Consider the following 7444-nt stretch of genomic DNA (forward strand, 5'->3'; position numbering starts at 1 on the left):
TGCGAATTTCTGAGGCTAGGCCTTAAGAAATTGGAAGTTTCCACTGCTTGTCCCTTGAGATTATCACCCTCATAACCCAGCCACCATGCTATGAGGAAGCCCAACTACCTTATGGAGAGCCCAACATGAAGAGGAACCAATAGCCAGTATCAACTTGTCAGCTATATGAGTGAGCCATCTTGGAAGTAGATACCCTGGCCCACGTTAAGCCACCCCAGATGGCAACACATGGAGCAAAGACAAACTGTCCCCACTGAGCCCTGCCCAAATTTCATATTCATAAACAAATGAAATGATTGTTGCCTTTTAAGCCATTAAGTCTCTTAGTGGTTTTGTATACAGCAAGAGATAGAACATTCCCCTTCTTTGACCCCTCCTTTCCCCATCTTTTCCCTCCCTGTTAGTTTCACTTGCTTTTCCCCAAATCTGTCACACAATCAACACATACTTTTTACTTCTTGGGAAAGGATTTGTTCAGTATTGTTATTCTTTTTATAAGATGAACAACTAAGACTCTATCTTGTTAATTTCCATATGGACTTAGTAAAAGCACAATACATTTTACTTATTTGGATTAGATTGATTTCAGTCACTTTCACCAGTTTTCTATTATTTTTAATAAAAGATGTTCACAGCACTCCCTATACCTACTAAATCAGATGTTCTAGAGTGGAGCCTGGAAAGCTACATTTTTATAAGCTTCCCAGGTAATTTTTACACATATCAAAATTTGAAAATCTTGCTGTACTGGTTATTTAAAGGTTGTTTGCTATTATTAAAAGCCCAATAATAGCAGATGTTGGTGAGGTTGCCGAGAAAAGGAAATTATTTTATACTGCTGTTGGGAATGTAAATTAGTTCAGCTACTGTGGAGAGCAGTTTGGAGATTTCCCAAGGAACTTAACACAGCTACCGTTTACCTAGCAGTACCATTACTGGGTACATACCCCAAAGAAAATAAAGTTTTCTACCATAAAGACCCATGTACTTGTATGTACATTGCAGCACTATTCACAATAGCAAAGACATGGAATGAGCCTAGGTGCCCATCAGTGGTGGATTGGATAAAGAAAATGTGGTACATATACACCATGGAATATTATGCAGCCATGAAAAAGAATGAAATCATGTCCTTTGCAGTAACATGGATGCAGCTGAAGGCCATAATCCTCAGCAAATTAACACAGGAACAGAAAACAAATATCACATATTCTCACTTATAAGTGGGAGCTAAACATTGGTTACTCATGAACATAAAGATGGGAACAATGAGTCATCAGCAAAGCCTGAGTCCTGTCCTCTCACTCTCCTCCCTGGCTAGCATGAGCTTCACCACTTGCTCCGCCTTCACCAACTACTGGTCCCTGGGTTCTGTCCAGGTGCCCAGCTACAGCACCCAGCCTGGCAGCCACGCAGCCAGCGTCTATGCAGGCGTGGGGGGCTCTGGTTCCCGGATCTCCGTGTCCCACTTCACCAGCTTCTGGGGTGGCATGGGGTCCGGGGGCCTGGCCACGGGGATGGCCGGGGGTCTGGCAGGAATGGGAGGCATCCAGAACGAGAAGGAGACCATGCAAAGCCTGAGAGACCGCCTGGCCTCCTACCTGGACAGGGTGAGGGGCCTGGAGACCGAGAATCGGAAGCTGGAGAGCAAAATCCAGGAGCACCTGGAGAAGAAGGGACCCCAGGTCAGAGACTGGAGCCATTACTTCAAGACCATGGAGGACCTGAGGGCTCAGATCTTTGCAAATACTGTGGAAAATGGCCACATCGTTTGACAGATCGACAATGCCCGTCTTGCTGCTGATGACTTTAGAGTTAAGTATGAGACAGAGCTGGCCATGCACCAGTCTGTGGAGAGCGACATCCATGGGCTCTGCAAGATAATTGATGGCACAAATGTCACTCGGCTGCAGCTGGAGATAGAGATCGAGGCTCTCAAGAAGGAGCTGCTCTTCATGAAGAAGAACAACGAAGAGGAAGTAAAAGGCCTACAAACCCAGATTGCCAGCTCTGGGTTGACCGTGGAGGTAGATGCCCCCAAATCTCAGGACCTTGCCAAGATCATGGCAGACTCCCGGGCCCAATATGACAAGCTTGCTCGGAAGAACCGAGAGGAGCTGGACAAGTACTGGTCTCAGCAAATCGAGGAGAGCACCAGAGTGGTTACCACACAGTCCGCCAAGGTTGGAGCTGCTGAGATGACGCTCACAGAGCTGAGACATAGAGTCCAGTCCTTAGAGATCGACCTGGACTCCACGAGAAATCTGAAGGCCAGCTTGGAGAACAGCCTGAGGGAGGTGGAGGCCCGCTACGCCCTGCAGATGGAGCCATCATTGTTGTTTTCAAAGATTATCTTTGGGAGAGTTTGGGAGGTATCATACTTACATGTCTTTGAGGGCAAGCAAGTTGTTGTATGCTGGTTTGCTTATTAAATCAGGTAGGCAGTTGTTGCCTACAGAATGCTCTTGGCTCCAGGCATCAGATGGAGGATTGCAGTTACTTACAGGAGACCAGAGTAAGTTTAAGCAAAATATTCTTCAGTATTTACCCACCTGGCTTCAGGTACACACATGCACATGCAAGAGACAGGACATAATGGCTCATCTGGTACATGTTCTGGCAAATGGAGTAAATCATTGAATCTGAGCCTCTTTAGAACACCCACAACTGGGGATCTTCATATATTTGGAAGAAGATGCCTACAAGGAAATCCCAGTAAACATTTGGCCAAATTCCCCTGGTTTCTTCTGGGAATATTAGGGGCCTGACATCCTACTTCAATATTGAAGCAGATGTACTGGCTTATGGGCTGAAAGCTTGAAAAGAGATTTGGACAGCCTGACTGAAAATCAGCCACAGTTTTTAAGAAAAGTCAACACACTCTGCAATTTATTTTCCTTTGGATGTGGCTTTTATGAGCATTCCATTAAGTGGAAAAAATTCAGTCTAGATTATTAAATCTCAATTAGAGTGAATGCTTAGAGAACAGGGTATTTTGACATCGAAATTTATTAATTTACTTACGATTAAAAACATCCCATTCTCTTTCAACCCTTGTTATTAAAAAATAACAACACTCTAGCATATTCTGTCTTAATAAGAATAGTGTAAAAAAAATAGTGTAGCAAACAGTCTGAATCTGTGTGAATTACTTAACCTCTGTGTGCCTCAGTTCCCTTGTTTTTTTTTTAAAAAGGAAGAATAATAGTAACTCAAAAGATTGTTGAAGATTAAATTAGTTAATATATGAAAGTGCGTAGAACACTTTTTGGCACATAGTAAGCACAAGATAAGTGTTAGCTATTTTATTATTGTTTTTGTTATTAATTATTGTTATTTGTAAAGAAATCATATCACTAGGCAACTTTTCTTTTTGTACAGACCTATAGCTAAAGATGTAACTGGAAGAACTATGGAAATCAGCTTGATGCAAGGAAAACCCGACTATTCCCTAGGAGTGAGATAAGGATCTTTTTTGTTCACCTCTGAATCTTCATAATCTTGCATCGTGCCTGGTCTGGCACACGATCGTGTGCTCAATAAACCGTTGAATAAATGATGGTTCCTAAAAGTGAATGCTTGTTCCTTTTCTTGTCTTCTGAGCCTCTTCTTAGAGCTTGAGTGTGGCAAGAGAGATCTTTAGTAATTATCATTAATTAGATTCTGTGTCATTGAGTGTGACTATTTTCTTTCTTTTTTTCATATAGCAACAACACTTATTATTTTTTGTCTCCCCCCAGCTTTATTAAGGTGTACTTGACAAATAAAAATAGTATATATTGACAGTGTACAACATGATGTTTTGATAGATGTATACGTTGTGAACTGACCAGATCAAGCTAATTAACATATCTGTCACCTCACATACTCATCATTTTTCATTTCTTATTTCTTGTTAGAGGAACTCGATGGAAGTAAAGAGGAGATAAGTGGAACCAGAACCCAAGAAAGAGGTGAAAGAGCTCACTGCAAACTTTGTAGTCTAAAGACTTTTGATTTATCTTTGAAGTGTATTTAAGTGATAAAAAGAAAACATCTCTACTAACCAGAGTGTGATTACAGGGACTAAATGTATAAAAGACAATAATCCCCTGCCCCCCCTCTCCACCTCTCCTTTCTGGGAAAGAGTGTAGGAGTGTAATTGCAACACTCAAATATCATCCAGCTTAATGTTTTGCTGTGCTGCAGAGCCCAGGCTCAGTTCTTGGTACAATCTCATTGAACTAAGTATCAAACTTGATTACAAGATTGAATCACCGGATGTTAAGTTCGTGAACTTTATTACTTAGTCCACCAAATATGGACATTTTCTATAAGCTTGTTTTTCTAAAGAGTCAGTTTGTATCAAATTAGAGATACCATGGAAATGAAGAGCTATGAGTAATAAATCCCTAAAGCCTTTGACAGGAGTAGGAGTTTCCAGTCTGTTCATCTGCCATGCTCCAGATCAGGAATATATGCATTCTGTTTTGTTTTCCCCAGTGCACCACTTGGGGAGATACTTCTGCAGTGTTTATTTAGAAAGCCTCAGGCTAGATTCAAACTAAGAAAAAAAATCACTGCTGTGTCCTAACTCACAGTGAAGCTGCCTTCTTCTCCTTCCCCCTTTTAGTCCCACCTTGATCCATATGTACAGATCTTTGTTGAATGTCTTGAGATGTGGGCAGGAGAAGGGGAGATTGTTGGTAAAAATAAAGGACTCTACCAACCGTTCTTTTCAAAGCAGATGGCTTGCAAGGAACTGAACATAGACTTGCATGTCCAAAAACATTATTCTATAAATTGCCTTTTGAAACTTAGATATCTAAATGAAAATAATAAAACAAAAATTAAGGCAGGAAAAAATATATTTCCTCATCTCCTGATTCAAGAAACCATGAGACATGAAGTATGATTTACTCTAATGGAGTGGGTTATCAGCACAATGAAGAAACTTATACATCAGTTGGCTTTTGCAATGTAAAAAAAAAACAACACCTCAAAACATAGTGCTTTAAAACAACCAATTATTTCACTCTTGATTCTATAGGTTGATGGAACAGTTCTTCTGGTCTGGGCAGCCTCTACTAATCTCTGCTGGCAGGTTGGCTGGAGGCTGGATGATATAGGACAGACTCAGTCACATAGTTGGTGTTTGGTAGGGCAACAATGATGACTCATGATTCAGCAGGCTGGCCCTGGGTTGATCCCAGGGTTCTAAGAGTGTGAGGGAAGAAGCTGCAAACCTTCTTAAGGCTTAGGCTAACAATTATGCATCACTTCCATAATATTATGGTCAAAACAAGTCACAAGATTCAAAGGATGGGTAAGTAGATTCTATTTCTTGAAGGTAAAAGCTACAGACGATTGTGGCTATTTTTGCTGTCTCCAAGAGGAGGTGTACATGCAATACATGGCACTTTACTCACAATTGCACTAAACAAACCCACTGCTGGAGACAGAGGTGTGATGGTGGCAAGAGTGCTGGAAACTGGACTCTAAAGACCAAGGTCCTAGAGAAGATCCTACCATCAATTACTTCCTGACCTTAAATCAGTCCACTCTCCCTCTCTGGGTCTCAATTAAATCATTTCTAAAACAAAGGATTAGGTAAGATCATCTCTAAAGTTTCTTCCAGATTTCTAAGGACTAAGAATTTAACACACTCTCAGTCTTCAAAAGCAAGATTTCCTAGTTCTAAGGATTTCAAGGAGATGGTTCAAAATTCTAAAGTTTTTTTCTTTACATTATGACTCTAATTTGGGGGAAAAATCACAGGCTATGATTACAACCATGTACAAAGTATACTTATGCAAGAAAATATTTTAAAAATAATGGCATTGTGGTAGGATTTGGAGCTTTAAAAATTCTTTTAAAAAACTAAAAAAATTTGTTATTATCTTGACTTTTCAACAAAATGGAGTAAGTACTTTCCATGCACTCTTCCTAAGAAGAAAATTGTTGCTAGAACAACAGGACCACAATTCTTACAGCTCCCAGGAGCGACAGGGAATTAATTGCTTGTTTGACCTTTTCCATTCCCCAGTAGGTAGCAAAGAGATTGGTTAGAGGGATCCTTGCCCCCATCCCCTTCTCTCCCTGTTACATGCCCTGCCCAGACTCCCCACCAAGAGCATCACAGTTCTTGCTCAGGGGTGTACACTTAAACCTTGAATTGGAAGTTATTTTCTCTCAAATTGATAAAACTTTCAGGACAGATGCTCTGAGAAGTAAAGAAAAGAAGCAAAATCAAGGATTCGGTTAAGATTATTCATTTCTATTTTAGCCAGGCAATGGTCATCAGAATCATCTTGATTCTTTTCAGGCTTATTTTACTTGACCTCACAGGTGAGTTTGACCTTTTTGATCACCCCATTTTTCTTGATGGTCCTGTCTCCCTTAGTTTCTGAAACATCACTCTAACTTCTCCTTCACAGCCGTCTTTTTCATGACTATTCACTCAAATGTTGGTGATAGCTAACCTTTGTTTCTGGTCTCTGATCATCCTACATCGACCCTGAGTGAACTCACTCACTCCCATAATTTCAGTGACTGTTTATTTTCTGTTGACGCCTAGTTATATGTCTTTATCACAGACTTCTCTCCTGAACTTCAGACTGCATCCTGGGCAGCTCTACCACAACATCCCACAGGTACCTTAAACTCAACATGTTCCCAAACTTCTATGTGCTCAGCTTAGTGAATTACTATCCACCTAGTCACCCAAGATAGAAAATGGGGAAGCCACTTTCTCTTACTCTGCATTCAGAAAACCAGGCCTATTTTCTTTCAGAACCGCTCCCTGCCAATCCTCTGCTCTACTCAAAAGTATTTAACCCCTTGCAGGCTGCATCCTTCAGTTTCTTGTATCAACTTGTGGCTAGGTTTATCCAATGAGAAACCCTGCTGCTAGAGACTAGCAAGACTCAAGCATGTGGACTTTTTTTTTTTTAAACCAAGAATGTTCTGCCACTCTGCTACTGAGTGCCCAGCCCACCAAATCAGAGGTCAGCATTAAGCTCTTAACTTGGCACCATTCTCTTGGGGAACCAACCAGTCACTTGGTAACAAGTTGATTACATTTGACCCTTTCCTGTCATGGAGGAGCCACCATTTGCTGTTACTATTATGGATATGGATATGCCTTCTCAAAACCACCATTTATGGACTTATAGAATGCCTAATTCACCATCATGTTATCACACATAACAATGCTTCTGTCCAAGGGACATATTTTATTACAAGGAATGTACAGTAGTAAACCATGCCATGAAAATTTGCTGATCTTAGCATGCACCCCATTACTCAGGAGCTGCTGGCCTGATTAAATGGAGAAATGGCTTGTGGTATCATCTGGGAGGTCACATTCTGTGGAGCTTGTATACATCCCCCAGGATGTAGCATATGCTTTGAACCAGTGATGAATATATGGTATGTCTCTCCCTTATGTAGAATGCATGGGTCC

At 41.0% G+C, this 7444-nt stretch overlaps 1 pseudogene; it reads left to right on the forward strand.

The window, feature by feature from the left end:
• Positions 1-1498: 1498 nt before the first annotated feature.
• LOC107972731 (keratin, type I cytoskeletal 18-like) lies at positions 1499-2432 on the forward strand (annotated as a pseudogene).
• The last annotated feature ends 5012 nt before the right edge of the window (positions 2433-7444 follow it).

The sequence above is a fragment of the Pan troglodytes genome, chromosome X, assembly GCF_028858775.2.
Source record: "Pan troglodytes isolate AG18354 chromosome X, NHGRI_mPanTro3-v2.0_pri, whole genome shotgun sequence".
Lineage (NCBI taxonomy): Eukaryota > Metazoa > Chordata > Mammalia > Primates > Hominidae > Pan > Pan troglodytes.